The sequence below is a fragment of the Cervus canadensis genome, chromosome 1 (assembly GCF_019320065.1).
Source record: "Cervus canadensis isolate Bull #8, Minnesota chromosome 1, ASM1932006v1, whole genome shotgun sequence".
Classification (NCBI taxonomy): Eukaryota; Metazoa; Chordata; class Mammalia; order Artiodactyla; family Cervidae; genus Cervus; species Cervus canadensis.
Window position 1 is genome coordinate 31,056,302 of NC_057386.1, and position 14,789 is coordinate 31,071,090.

Consider the following 14,789-nt stretch of genomic DNA (forward strand, 5'->3'; position numbering starts at 1 on the left):
GGGGGCTGCTGGGAAAGTGAGTGTAAGTATAGATGAAACAAGATTATAGATAGACAACTGTTGAAGTTAGACATACAAGCATCTTCTCTCTACTTCTGTCTATGTTTCAAATTCTCCATAATAAAAAGACTGAAAGATTTGGCAGACACTACTTCTGTAATCAAGCTTAGCACTACCAGTTGACAGTCACAGGGCTAACATCACAGGGGATTAATCATGTCGAGGTCATGTAGCCCCCGATATGATGCAATGAGAGGGGCACTCCACCTCTGGGGCATTCTTCCCCCAAACCCACAGTCCCAGGCTAAGTATCAGAAACACCAGCCAAACCATGTTGAGGAACCATCTACAAACTGGCTAGTAATCTTCAAAAAGTGTCGAAGTCATGAAAAACAAGTGAAGGCTTAGAGACACACAAGGATCCTAAGGAGGCATGAAATCTAAATGCAATGTGATACCTGGATTGGATTGTGGAATAGGACAAACACATTAGTAGAAAAACTGATGAAATTCCAAAAAACTATGGTTTAGTTAATAATAATGTACCAACTTTTTACTTTTGACAAATGTTCTTTATACGAGACAATAATGTTAGGAGAAACTCGGGGAAGGGTATATGAGAACTCTTTGTACTTTCTTTGTGATTTTCCTGTGAATATAAAATTATTTCAAAGTAAAAAGTTTATTTTTTAAAAAGTCTAAAAGAGTTCGGATTCCTAGTGGTATTATTGAAGCACTGAACCAACACCAGCAACAGCCTACCTTCAGATTTCTTGTTACATGAGAAAAACAAAACACATCTTAAAAAGTAAATGTCACTCAACTAGTCTGTTACTTGAGCTGAATAAAATATGGACTGGTAAAATGTGTTTATTGTCTATCTGATGCAATTAGCTCTTAAACCCCAGAGCTGAGAACAATGGCATTAAGTACCTCACAGCAAATGGGGTCAGTTCCTGACCCTCGGTGCTGGCCAGCATCTGTCATTTCAGCAGAATTCACAGGACCAACACCCCACCCCATTCCCACTCCTAGCTGACAGAAGGGAAAGACAGGAAGTGGGAGGGAAGGTAATGTTGGAAACCTGCCTAAAGAAAACAATGAGCAAGACCCTTTAGTAAAGCAGTTGTGACACAAGATCAAAGCACAAAAACAACAGCTTTCTTTTCAACTATACCCATCAACTATAAAGGAATTGATCAACATAATGGAAAACAATCTCACTCAAGTAGCAACAAAAACTCCAAAATATCTTGGAATAAACTACTAAAAATGAGCACGATATATGTGAATAAAACTATAAAGTTTTATAGACATAAAAGACTTGAATCATTTAAAAAATATGATCATGTTCTTGGATATAAAAATACTACACTGTAAAGATGCCAGTGCTTCCTAAATGAATCTATAAATTAAATACATTGCCAATCAAAGTTTCAATGTAAAACCTAAATCATAATCATATATACTACACAAAATTAACTGAAAGCAGATCATATATCTTAACATAAAACATAAAACTATAAAGCATTTATAAGATAACAAGAGAAACTTTTTGGGAATAAAGAGATCTTGGTCATGACACCAAAAGTAGAGTCAGTCAAAAAATAAATAAATAAATAAACTGAACTTTATCAAAATGTAAAACTTTTGCTCTTAGAAAGGCACTGTTAAGAGGAAAAAAAAGACAAGCTACTGACGGGGGAAAATATCTGCAAATCTTATATCAACAAATAAGATGAGCTACATAATTTATGAGGCCCAGTACCAATTGAAAATGTGGGACCCCTTGTAGAAAACTTATTAAGAATTTCAGCTGCAACAGCAGAACATTAAATGAGGCTCCTCTGAGCATAGGTCTGTGTGACCACAGGGTCACACTCCCATGAAGCCACCCTTGCCAACAAAGGATTTGCATCCAGAATATATAAAGAACCCTCAAAACTCAATAATAAGGAAACAAACAGCCCATTTTTAAAATGAGCAAAAGATGTGAACAGACACTTGCACCAAAGAGAATGTGAGAATGGCAAATAAGGACGTGAAAAGATGTTCAGCATCATTAATCATTAGGCAAATACAAACTAAAACCATGATGAGATCCCACTGCACACTGATCAGAATGACAGAATTAAAAGTATTCACGACACCAAGGGTTGATGAGGGTAATGGAGGGACCTGTACTCTCAAACGTGACTTGGGGGAATGCAAAACAGGGCTGCTGGTCTGGAAGAGTTTGGCAGTCTTTACAATTAAATATAAACTCAGCATGCAATCCAGAAATCCCACATCTTGGTATTTAGCCAAGAAAAATGAAGATTTATGTTCACACGAAAATCTGTACATGAGTGTTTAAGATGACTCTTTCTTCAGAGTGGCCCCGAACTGCAAACAACTTGAGTGTCCTTCAGCAGAGAAGAATGAATAAGCTGGGATGCATTCATGCCATGGGATATTACTTTACAATGCAAGAAACAAACTCAAGAACTTGGGGTGAATCTCAAAGGCACTATGCTGACTGAGAGATCGATCTCAGCGGGCTACATACTATTTGATTTCATGCATATAAAATCCTCAAAAAGACAAAATTATAGTGGCAGAGGATAGACAGTGGATGACAGGAGCTACGGTTGGAGGAAGGTCTGACAGTAAAAGCGTTGATGAAAGTGTTGCATACACTGGCTGGGGTGGGGCCTGCACAAATCTGCGTACGTCAGTACTCACAGAACTGTATATTTCCCCCAAAGTTAATTCTTTTATATGTTAATTTTTAAAAAAAATGTCCGATGTTATTTTTAAGTGGAACTTGACAAACTAACACTAAAGCTCAGCTATAAGGGAAAAAAAATGAACAAGAAAAATGAAAATATTTTGAGTAATATTCCATTGTGTATATGTACCACAGCTTTTTTATCCATTTATCTGCTGATGGACATTTAGGTTGCTTCCATGTCCTGGCTATTATAAACAGTGCTGCAATGAACATTGGGGTACACGTGTCTCTTTCAATTCTGGTTTCCTTGGTGTGTCTGCCCAGCAGTGGGATTGCTGGGTCATATGGCAGTTCTATTTCCAGTTTTTTAAGGAATCTCCACACTGTTCTCCATAGTGACTGTACTAGTTTGCATTCCCACCAACAGTGTAAGAGGGTTCCCTTTTCTCCACACCCTCCCCAGCATTTATTGTTTGTAGATTTTTGGATAGCAGCCATTCTGACCAGTGCGAGATGGTACCTCATTGTGGTTTTGATTTGCATGTCTCTGATAATGAGGGATGTTGAGCATCTTTTCATGTGTTTGTTAGCCATCTGTATGTCTTCTTTGGAGAAGTGTCTGTTTAGTTCTTTTGGCCCATTTTTTGATTGGGTAGTTATTTTTCTGGAATTGAGCTGCAGCAGTAGCTTGTATATTTTTGAGATTAATTCTTTGTCAGCTGTGGTACATATACACAATGGAATATTACTCAGCCATTAAAAATAATACATTTGAATCAGTTCTAATGAGGTGGATGAAACTGGAGCCTATTATACAGAGTGAAGTAAGCCAGAAAGAAAAATACCAATACAGTATACTAATGCATATATATGAAATTTAGAAAGATGGTAATGATAACCCTACATGCAAGACAGCAAAAGAGACACAGATGTATAGAAAAGTCTTTTGGACTCTGTGGGAGAAGACAAGGGTGGGATGATCTGAGAGAATAGCATTGAAACATATATATTATCATATGTGAAACAGATCACCAGTCCAGGTTCGATGCATGAGACAGGGTGCTCAGGGCTGGTGCACTGGGATGACCCAGAGGGATGGGATGGGATGGGGAGGGAGGTGGGAGGGGAGTTCAGGATGGGGAACACATGTAAACCCATGGCTGATTCATGTCAATGTATGGCAAAAACCACTACAATATTGAAAAGTAATTAGCCTCCAATTAAAATAAATAAATTGAAATTTAAAAAAAAAGAAAATATTTTGAGAACAGTGTTTGAAGACCTGTCCCACCAAATTTGAAAACATCCTATAAGATTATCCTAACTGTACGACATGGAAAGTATGGTTGGTTTAGACAAATAAATCTATAGAAAGGCAAATCACTGGAAGAGTCAGAAGCAGATATTCATGCAAATTTAGTTCAAGATACAGTTTACATCTTAGACCAACAGGAACAAGAGGGTCTATTAAATAGATGGTTGGGAACAAAGGATATCTATTTCTTTCAAAGTATGGTTACATCACATTAATGTATTAAAATAAAACTTAGCTACATTAAAGATTCATTAATTGTATAAGATTGTAAGTTTTCTTCAGAAATCTGTGTGTGTGTGTGTGTGTGTGTGTGTGTGGAGCATCCTTTGTAACAGCAAAAGGAGAGAGTGAGAAAGACAGCAAGTAAAGAAATGTCCATCAGAAGTTACATGATGCACATTCATGATACGGAATAGGTATATTTACATACGCTCTGACTTGAAAAGATTCGGAAAATGTAGTGCAAGATGCACAGAAAGATGTCTTTATATTGAAGCTGCAAACCAACTGCTCTGGAGGGCTTGCTCTAACTGCTAACCTGGGAGAGAGGGGAGGAGGAGGTTCACTTTTACCCTGCAGAATTCACTTTAAAAAGCTTTTCACTACATAGAGCAATGCATTATTTGTTGTTCAAACAAACAAACAAACAAAACCTTAACTTCACCTAACTTCAGCATGTAGTGGCAGGAGGAAAGAAGCCTGAGAGAAGAGCCTTGGAAGCCTGGAGACAGGCTTGTCAAGTCTGCGAGAGGCTGTCACAAGAGAAGGACGTTAGTGCTAAGTGACAGCCAGATCCTCCCTGGCCAGCAGGGTTTTTTGTTCCCTTTGCCATCCAAGGCCCAGTTCTCCAGTAAGAAGTAGTTTTCAAGGAATAAGAAGACTCTTTTAGCCCAGATCCAGGATTAGTAAATGTTTACTGATTTGCATTTTCCAATGTGTTAGAGAGGACTCTTGAGAGTCCCTTGTACTGCAAGGAGATCAAACCAGTCAATCCTAAGGAAATCAATCCTGAATATTCATTAGAAGGACTGAGGCTGAAGCTGAAGCTCCAATACTTTGGCCACTTGATGTGAAGAACAGTCTCATTAGAAAAGACCCTGATGCAGGGAAAGATTGAAGGCAGGAGGAGAAGGGGATGACAGAGGACAAGATAGTGGATGGCATTGCTAACTCAATGGACATGAGCTTGAGCAAGCTCTGGGAGTTGGTGATGGACAGGGAAGCCTGGCATGCAGCAGTCCATTGGGTCACCAAGGGTCAGACTCAACTGAGTGACTGAACAAGCAGCAACAATGATTTTTACAAGAAAAAGAAAACCAAGAGATAGTGCTCAACTGTGAAAAGAATGCTCTGCCACAATCAAGTGAAAAGATAAGTAAAGAAATCAACTGGCTAAGGCCCTGGGGAGCACTAAAGAGGATGAAGAGGGATTCGAGCTGTATTCCTGCTTCACCTTCCCTCCTGGGTTGTGAGCTCTTGGAGGGTAGGAATATTTCTCAGATTTCCCTGAAGGTCTTAAACAATGATTTGCTCATAGTAGAATCAATACATCAGTGACAGACTATTTAAAGAGCGAAGTATATGCTCTGACAACCTTTTGTTCGAATGTAAATTACAGTTTTCTGGAAATTACACCCCTTCAGCTGTAGTTTATTCTGCCTATATCTGAAGGTGGAATGCAGAAGGATAGTCCTTCATTCTGTAGGGTACAAGAGCTCACATCATACTCACTATAGTCAGGAAGGTCAGAAACCCCCAAAGGATTAGAACCTGAGCAGGACCCTATAGAGCCCTCATGGGGAAAACCCCCACCCTGTGTCCCCTGCCTCTTGTTTGTATCAATAGAAAAGTTTTAGCCTCCCAGTCCTTCTGAGTTCCAAAGAGCAAATTTAATCAGAGAAGTGAGAAAATGAAAACACAAAGGAAAGCAGTCAAGTAAAAGAGAATAATAATAATTTAGCTATAAAGCAAAGTCAAGGACTCCTGGTGCATCAAGGGCTACAGATAATATCCCTAGCCATATCCTTGGGTTGTTTTTACAGAAACCAAACTCCTACCAGATGAAAATTGCTGGCCACTGGCACAGAAACCTCAGAAAGGTTGGAAACAGAAGGTTGATTGAGATCCCTAAAACATCACCCTCTTACCTCGTCATCAACCATCAGAGAACTGTGCAAAAGCGGATCACACATCTGTGACCCTTTCCCTCACACTCTCTTCAACCCTTCCCTGAAAGCCTTTGGAGAGTTCAGGTCTTTGAGCATGAGCTCCCATTCTCCTTGCTTAGTGCTCTACAAATAAATGCTGTATTTACCTTCTCCACAAGCTGGGGTCCATAGATTCACTTTGTTGCATGTCAGGCGTTGGACCCAGCTCAGTTTGGTAGTAAGTTCAGCATGGCAAGCTCTCCTGATAGAAGAAAATAATGCAAAATTTAACTTGTTTAAAACTTTTAGGTTTCCAGACTTGTTTCTCAAAATTCTCCCACAACCTAAATCAGTAGCTGCATCTATTAGATGAACCACAAGTACATCCTTTATTAAATAACTGATGCCCTGCAGTAAATGGCAGCTTTGAAGGAAATATTCATCTTCCAAAAGGCTTGTTTCACCTAATTCCTATAAAAGTCAGACACTGAGACATACAGTTGTTTATTACCTAATTAGAGGGCTTCAGAAACATCACATTTTGGTTCTTTTTCCTTTTTTTGACAAATAATTCTGAGTCCTGACCATATGTCAGGCAATCGAGAAAGAATGGTGAGCAAAACTGAACCATACCCTCCAGTTCATGGAGTTTACTGAATAATGGTGCTTTTTCAGACAGTTCCCTGATTTCCACCCCATACTTTCTGAATAAGAATCCCTAGGACAGTCACAAACTTCAGTGCCTATCAAAAACCAGATTGCTCTCCTCTCCACCTCCAGAGTTTCTGATTCAGTTATTCCAGGGTAGGGTTCAACAATTTGCATTCTAACAAATTTAGATTCAGGTGATGCCAACGCTGCTGGTCCGGGGACCACACTTTGACAACCACTGGCCTAGGGCATAGGACGCAAGCATCTGCAGTGATTCTGATGGGTGTCCAGGGTTAAGAACCACTGGAGTACCAACTGCCCATCACCATGTTGTTTGCCATTGATAATGGAATTTCAAAAGAAACACAAGTCCAGTCTCTGCTTCCAAGAAACCCACAGTGAGATAGGAGAGATAAAACACAGCCGAATTTTATGAACAAATGAAGTGCCTTTCTGGGTGTATTGTTACATTTACACAAAACATCCAGAAATGTGTATCCTCTGTGGAGGTTAGAGAGGGTTAAAAAGGCTGCTGGGTCCTGAAAACTAAGTGATATATGGATAGGCAGGCAGGAATTGGCAAATTTTTAATGAAAAATTAGAGACTTCTCTGTAGCTCAAATGATAAAGAATCTGCCTGCGAGGCAGGAGACTGGGGTTTGATTGCTGGGTTGGGAAGTTCCTCTGGAGAAGGGAATGGCAATCCACTCCAGTATTTTTGCCTGGAGAATTCCACGGACAGAGAAGCCTGGCGGGCTATAGTCTGTGGGGTCACAAAGAGTCGGACACGACTGAGTGACTAACACAGTCCACAGTAATGAAAAATTAAGTGAGTCCATTCGGTGACAAACCCCGGGACTAGTAGCAGCACCTGTGACTTTGTCACCAAAAGAAACTACAGGTATTTCCATATCATATTTCACTTAACTATAGATATTTCAAATATTGTTTATAGACATTACCTCTGTGAAATTATAACAGCCACAGGTCTGCCTCTGGATCTTATAGGAAATGCAAGTAAGGCTTTTTTTTTTTTATCAATGTACCTTTTAAAATATTTTGATAACTGTATTTCAGTATAACTTTAGTGTAAGTTTCTCTTGAAATCTTACATGTTTCACTGTATGCATTTAACAATTACTCTGGGGAGGCGTCTATGGCACAAAACCCGGTGAAGACGGCATTAGCAAGGCTGGGCGGCCATGAGAGCAGAGGAAGAACAGGAGACGGGGGCAGGGTGCGGAGTCGGGGATAAAAGTCAACTATGTCTGGACTGGTGGAGGGTTGGGTGGGGGCTTAAAAACCAAGGACAGAGTCCACAAGGTTGGTGGACTGTTTGTCCTTAAGACGTGATTGTTGGTCTCAGTTCTGACTGAATAGTTGCAATGGGACTTCTCAGATTTTGGTATAGACACGAATTCTATGGAGAGCTTATGAAAACACATACGCAGCACATAGAGCAGTCCATCCACACAGACCCGTCTTTAATTACCTCTGATATAATTAATGACACATACACAGAAAAATCAAGTTCAGGAACAGCATTAGGTTGTGCTAGTGGTAAAGAATCCGCCTGCCAATGTAGCAGACACATGAGATGTGGGTTCGATCCCAGGGTCGGGAAGATCCCCCGGAGGAGGAAATGGCAACCCACTCCAGTGTTCCTGCCTGAGAAATCCCAAGGACAGAGGAGCCTGGTGGGCTACAGTCCATGGGGTCTCAAAGACTCAGATACAACTTAGTGACTGAACGCCACACACGTTGTGTCATAATACTTTCTGTATTTAGCAATATGGTGCAAGTACAAAGTGGGAAAGAAAAAAATGTCCCATGCTAAGTAGATAAGTGAAAACTTTAGAGCAATGAAATCAGATTTATGCTCAGACGCTTTATCATGCCAGTGTGCACAGTCACTCTTCAGGAGAAGAATGTGGAGGGCAGTGTGTCCCAAGTTTATGTGACCACTAAATCATCAGTCATACTGGACTAACAGTCCTAAGGACACATTTTGAGTAAAGCTGATATCTTTGGAAAAGCTTCCCAAAAATACAAGAGACAATTTAAGGCAATCTACAGATAAAAGAATTTTTGTTCATAAGCCTTTGCCCATGGGACCTGAGGAGCTGAACAAACATCACAAGGTTCAGTTGAAGACAGTTTCTCAGACTCCTATTTCCTTATTTCACCTAAATTATTCATTTCCCTGAATGCTAACTTAGAATCCTTTGCTCTGTAAGACCTCAGGGGAGAGGCCTATCTAAACAGCCAGCTACCCTGTGATGAGTCTGAGGTTGGGACACTAAACTCACACTGCACCCACGTGTGTACACACACAGGCCTCCATCTTCAATCCACCGTTTCTTCACAGAAATTTTACTTTGAGGATTGTTCAAGATTGGCCAGCTAGCATACTATGACAATATGACATGACTTGGGGGTTTCAACGGTTATTCTTATTGCTCAAGGGGGAAAGAATACAGAACATGAGGCTCGAGCCTCCATGGGACAATCAAAACACAGCCAATGCCTGTGTTTACTGACAGTGTGTAAGAGGGACAAAGAATGAGAAAATTCACTCAAAAGTCTGCTGTCAGGTTTTTTGGACAGGCCATTAGAACAACTGGGTCTCTACCACGTTCGGTCTCTGGATGCCTGGCCCCTGGCTACATTTCTCCTGAAGTGTTCTCCCCGAGTCCTGCCAAGAGCCAGCTTCTACACAGGACCAGTACTTTGGATGACATTATCATCCTTTCCTTCAAATAAAGAAACCTGCCTCCTCAAGACCTAAAAATACTCCTCAGACTTGGAGCTCACCCTTGTTTTCATCAACACCTGTCCACTGGACCAGTTGCTCAACTGGGACAAGCCAAAAGCAAAGAAAAAGTAGCAGTTTTGAGGAAGCCAGTTCTCCTTGAAATATCAAGTTCACAGAAAGAGTAAAAATCTTTCTTCTTTTGACCATGAGAATTCCATTCTCATCCCAAACTCACACTCTTTTCTAAATTCACTTTTTGGGGGGGATTTTTTTCTGAGGGGAATGATCTTGGTAGGACAGAACAAAAATTATTTTGACTGAGCTTTTTTCATTGCAACTGGTACAAAGGCAAAGAAAGACTTAATTGAATACTTTTTCCATTCTTAGAAATTGACTTAAAAAAAAAATCCCATCACAGTCAAATAAAATTTTCTCAGAGAAACATTGGGTATTTTAAACCATGTGTGAGAAGATTTTAGAGCTCAACGGTATTGCATTCTGAATTCATGGACTGTTGTTTTGGTTAATATCCCATATTTAGGAGGCTAAATATCTATTTTATTCATGTCAAATTCTTCTGTCTAGCCTTCAAGGCCCCTTGTGGTCACAGGCTGTGAGTGGGTTTGGGAGGGCAGCATAGGAGCAGAGCAGAAGTCACAATTTTTTCAAGCTTCAAGAGACATCAGTGTGAGGAAGGGCCATGGTCAAGGGAGAGGGTGAAAGTCAGATGTCCTGACTGTGAGAAAGGGCAGTCCAGGGAGGAAGAGCTCAAAGGCAGATCAAGGACAGAATAGGGCCCCATTAGTGAAAGGCTATCATGGCGAGTGAGGATAAGGGGGATGGGAAAACAAACCCAGTGCAGAACTGGATGAAAACTAAGGAAACTGGGTTGGGGGTTGGTCAGTGGTCTGGGGATAAAGGCAGAACCCCTGCAGGAGGTGCTATGGTCAGCCTCAGTTGCACTTTGGAGGAAAGACATTTCGTTCTCAATGGGTTAGTCACAGAAACAGCCTCTGACACAACTGGTCTCAGTTTGCCTCCCTAGATGTCTCCCTTACACATCTGTTTGACTCACATCAGACAAGACAGCTCCCTCATCCTCAGGCAGACTCTAAGCTTCCCCTCTTTCCTGCTTTGATCTTTCTGTTTCCATTCTTGCCTACAGAATGTCTTTCTTCCTGGAACTCCACCTGTCAAATCCTACCCACTCCTTCCTGGACCAGCTCAGATGTCACTTCTATGAAGCCTTCCCTCCTCTCTCCACTAGATCCCATCTCTGCATGTGAGACGTGTGTGTTCAGCTACAGGCAGTCACTAACTTGGAGGTGACTGAGAGCATATGGTAGCAAAGGGTTGGGGGTGAGAATTATTTCACTGCATCTCCTCTTGGGGTGCACACTTCAAACTGTCTGCATTCCGGAATAACTAGTGGTAAATTTATATTGGCATCATCATCTTACCTCCCCAGAAGGTTTGTATGATGACTGGTGAAGGCTAGCTGTTGACTAATGTACATCTCAACAGTCTACGTAAAGGAGTTAGAGCAATTCTGAAATGAACAGCAATTGGAGTTACACATGTTAGGCATTATAAGCAGAGGATAGTGGAGCAGACACTCTTTAGTTGATCTCCTTTCTGCACATGCAGCCATTTGACACTCCCTCTGAATCATGGTTAATTCAAATATAAAATGGGTAGAGTGTATTTGCTCCACCCACACCCCAGAGCTTCAGAATACGAAAGTAAGATAATGCCCACAAGATATTTACAGGCTGTAAAATACTAGTATATAGTTGGCATTATCAAAATGATGTTATTTTTAATCATTCAACTAACATGAATTGATGTCTACTATTTGATAAGCAGGAGAATAATATAGACCAAAACATACTTATTATACCTCTTAACTGCATAATCAAGTTAACCTGATGCAAGTTGGTAAGTGAATGTTGAGATGTACAGAAGTGAAGGCATTTTTCTCTGCATCCAACGTTGAGAAATAAATTATCTTGACTTTCATTCTTTTGCTATTCTTTTTCCCAATTCCAGAATATCCACATACCTATATTACTTTTGTAATTAGGAAAACAAACATTGGTTCGGTCCTAAGGGAGTTAGTTATTCTTCTCCCAAATTTCTCCAAGGATGCTCACGAAGCTCCCTTATCCTCACACAGATTCCATGCTCTGTGCTGGTGGGACTGTTGGGTGTTGGGCACCAGACATGGCCCATCTTCCTCTCTCCTAAGCACTCAACAGGCTGCTTTATGTACAACAAGCCTTTGGATTCCTGCATTTTAGCGCTGCACAGTTCCAGCAACTTCCTGAACCATTCTACCCACCAGTGCTCACAGATACAAACTTTCCCTCTCCCACACCTATTTTCAAGTAAGACTAACAAAGGCTTTATTTCAAAGCCCAATCTGCAGCTACGAAAAAGAACCACGTAATACATGACCAAAGCAAATTATAAATGGCTTTTGAATGATTCTCACCATCTCTCTGAATAACTTTCAATTATGAGCACTCCCACTGGGCTCTTGCTAGCCATTTTCTTTTTTCTTTATAAAGCAAATTTTCAGGGAATTCTGCGACTACATATTTGGAAGTGCAGATTTTTACAATGGGCCTTCATACATGGGTTGCTAGTGCAAAGGGATCAATCTGAACCAGAAAGTCTGCACATTCCTAGAAAACGACATCGACACCCATAGTTTTCAACATGTGGTTCAATGAGTCTCGTCTACGGAAAAGAGAAGTGGCCACTGAGAACTTTCTAAGATCTTGACTCTTCTGTCTCTCATCTCTTTAATTCTGTGGCCATACTTCTTTCAATTACACTCATTCCCTTGCTATGTTTTTTAGAGGGATCCTCTTTTAACCAATAATCAATTTTTTTCTTTTAAAGCAGTTAAACACACACCCAGCACAACATTCAAAAAGTATGAAAGGTATAGCGTGAAACCTCAGTCTCCCTTCGACCTTGCTATCAAATGTTAATCTCCATTGTCCTGGGAAAGTACCAGTGAACCAGTTTCTTCAACATCCTTTCTTTTCATTTCTACCACCAATTCTCTAGACTGGATTTCCATTTCTTCACAACTATCGTAATGTAACAGTTTGTCTCTTACACCAGTTTGTCTCTTTGCAGGCCAAACTACCCTTCCTCTATCAGGTAGGATAACTGAAAGAAATGTCTGGGTAAGTCCTAGGCTGGATTTCGATATACATGAGACATATGAATGATAACAAAAGAGAGGCGGACATTCTACAGTGGCAGTGGGGAGCTTACCTAAGAGCCTTACATAGAAGAATGTTCTGAAAATGTTTACTGGAAATAATCAATGAGATGAGCATGTCTTGTCTCAGACATGAATCAGGAAAGAAAACTACTTCACTGCAACAGAGAGTTTATAATAAGAAATAACAACAGATTATTGTTGGGCCAGAGAACTCACAATTGTTAATATCCTTTGAATTAATAATGTTGCCAGACACTATTCTATGGTTTTAGGTATTGTATTATTTATTCTTCAGACATCTTTATGACGTATCACTTCCCTATCCATTCTATAGATCAGAAACAGAGTCTACTGGGGAGGCTTAGTAACTATCCAGGGATACCCAGCTTGTGTGTATTCAAGGCAAATCCAGATTCCAATTTGCTATTGGGAACAAGAATGATTAAAGAAATCCAGAATGTCAGGAATTTGTAAGCTGGAATTGGGGGGCACTTTCTATACATTTGTACCATTCTAGGTGTTGATGAAAATCAAATAGATGGCTAAAATATGGCTCCTTCCCTGCAAATAACTTGTATGCTGTATTTTTAAACCTGCCATCGCATTGTTCAGAAGGTGACCCAAGCCACTTCATTAAGCTTTTTTTTTTTTTTTGGTTTCCCAGCTAGATTGTGACTTCTGAAGACAATCAGTGCCTAACATTCCCTTTAAGTGCACAGGCCAGTATTCACTCTTGAATTCCCCTATTCCTGAGTTTTCACTAGATCCAAATGTGACACATATCTCAAGGGGTAAGCAATGGAAAGTCAAAAGCACCTGACTTGTTAGAGCAGTGGCCAAAATATTGTTGAAATCAAGAAAAATTCCAGAAGAGAATGTATGTTTTGACTTGTTCGTAGACGGGAAAAGCAGATTATCATAGTAGACATATTCCTTAAGCCCTAGTTCTCAGAGAACATCTACCAGGGACAAATCATGAGCCACACAGTTCCACAGGGGACAATTAGAAGTATTTCTCATCCACTGGAAATGAGGCTTTGCACTTTCTTTTTTACACTAAAATATATATGTTAGACACTTCTGTCAGTAAATACGATCTTCGCCAAAGGAGTTTACAAACTGAGGAAGCAGAAAATATAACCATGACAGGACTTAAAAGTGAAGGATGCTTTGTAAAGAATATAAGACAGGAAATATTTAATAAAGCATGGGAAAAAATGCCCATGGGCAGCAAGAACCGAACAAGACATGTCAAAATATTGGTTTGGGCAGTAAAAGTTGGTTGCTTAGTATGGGGAAATAGAAACACAGTTCCCCTTAAAGCAGAGCTGTCAATCAGTGAGTCTCAGCATCAAAAAGGCTACCAATGTGCCATGAAATAATGATTCCAGCAGTCACAGGGTGGCTGATGGGCAGAGAGGCCAGAGTCTTGGGAGGTGGTCTCTGGTTGCAAGACATTAGCCAGGGGTTCCTCAGAGGGCAGTCTGGGCTGACCTAAAGTTGAATGGATACTGTACCCTACAACCCTCAAAGCAGGCAAGCACAGTGATGGCATTTACCATGTGCTGAGTGGAACCAAGAAGGGCATGTACTTAAGAGCCAGCTGAGAGTGTGATGCTGCCAGCTATAGGCAGGAGACCCCTGGAGATTCTGGGAGGGCTACTGTTCCAGGATTCCTGGAACAGGGCATGCAGCCAGAGAGCTGCCAGCCAACGCAGGGGTGCTGGAAGGCCAAGGGATTGTTCTAGTGGAGACAGCTCCAACTAGTAGCTCCAAATTCTGGACTTTGACTCTCTCGGGCACTTCGTATTTGTGGCCAAGGTCCCCTTTCAGTGATGACCATCTTGCTACAGGATGAGTCCTCTATCACGTGAAGATGAGGGCTCCATCACCTTTTGAAATACTTGACATAAAAAAGAGTTCAAGTGGATTCAAAATTTATTCTCATTATCCTTCAAATTTCAGCA

General features: G+C 40.7%; 1 long non-coding RNA gene across 1 annotated transcript in view; it reads right to left on the reverse strand.

The window, feature by feature from the left end:
• Nucleotides 1–14,789, reverse strand: part of LOC122445150 — a 154,201-nt gene that overhangs the window by 46,445 nt on the left and 92,967 nt on the right. The window contains exon 2 of the long non-coding RNA XR_006270455.1: nucleotides 6,343–6,437. This is a non-coding gene — a long non-coding RNA (uncharacterized LOC122445150). The remainder of the gene's footprint in view (nucleotides 1–6,342; nucleotides 6,438–14,789) is intronic.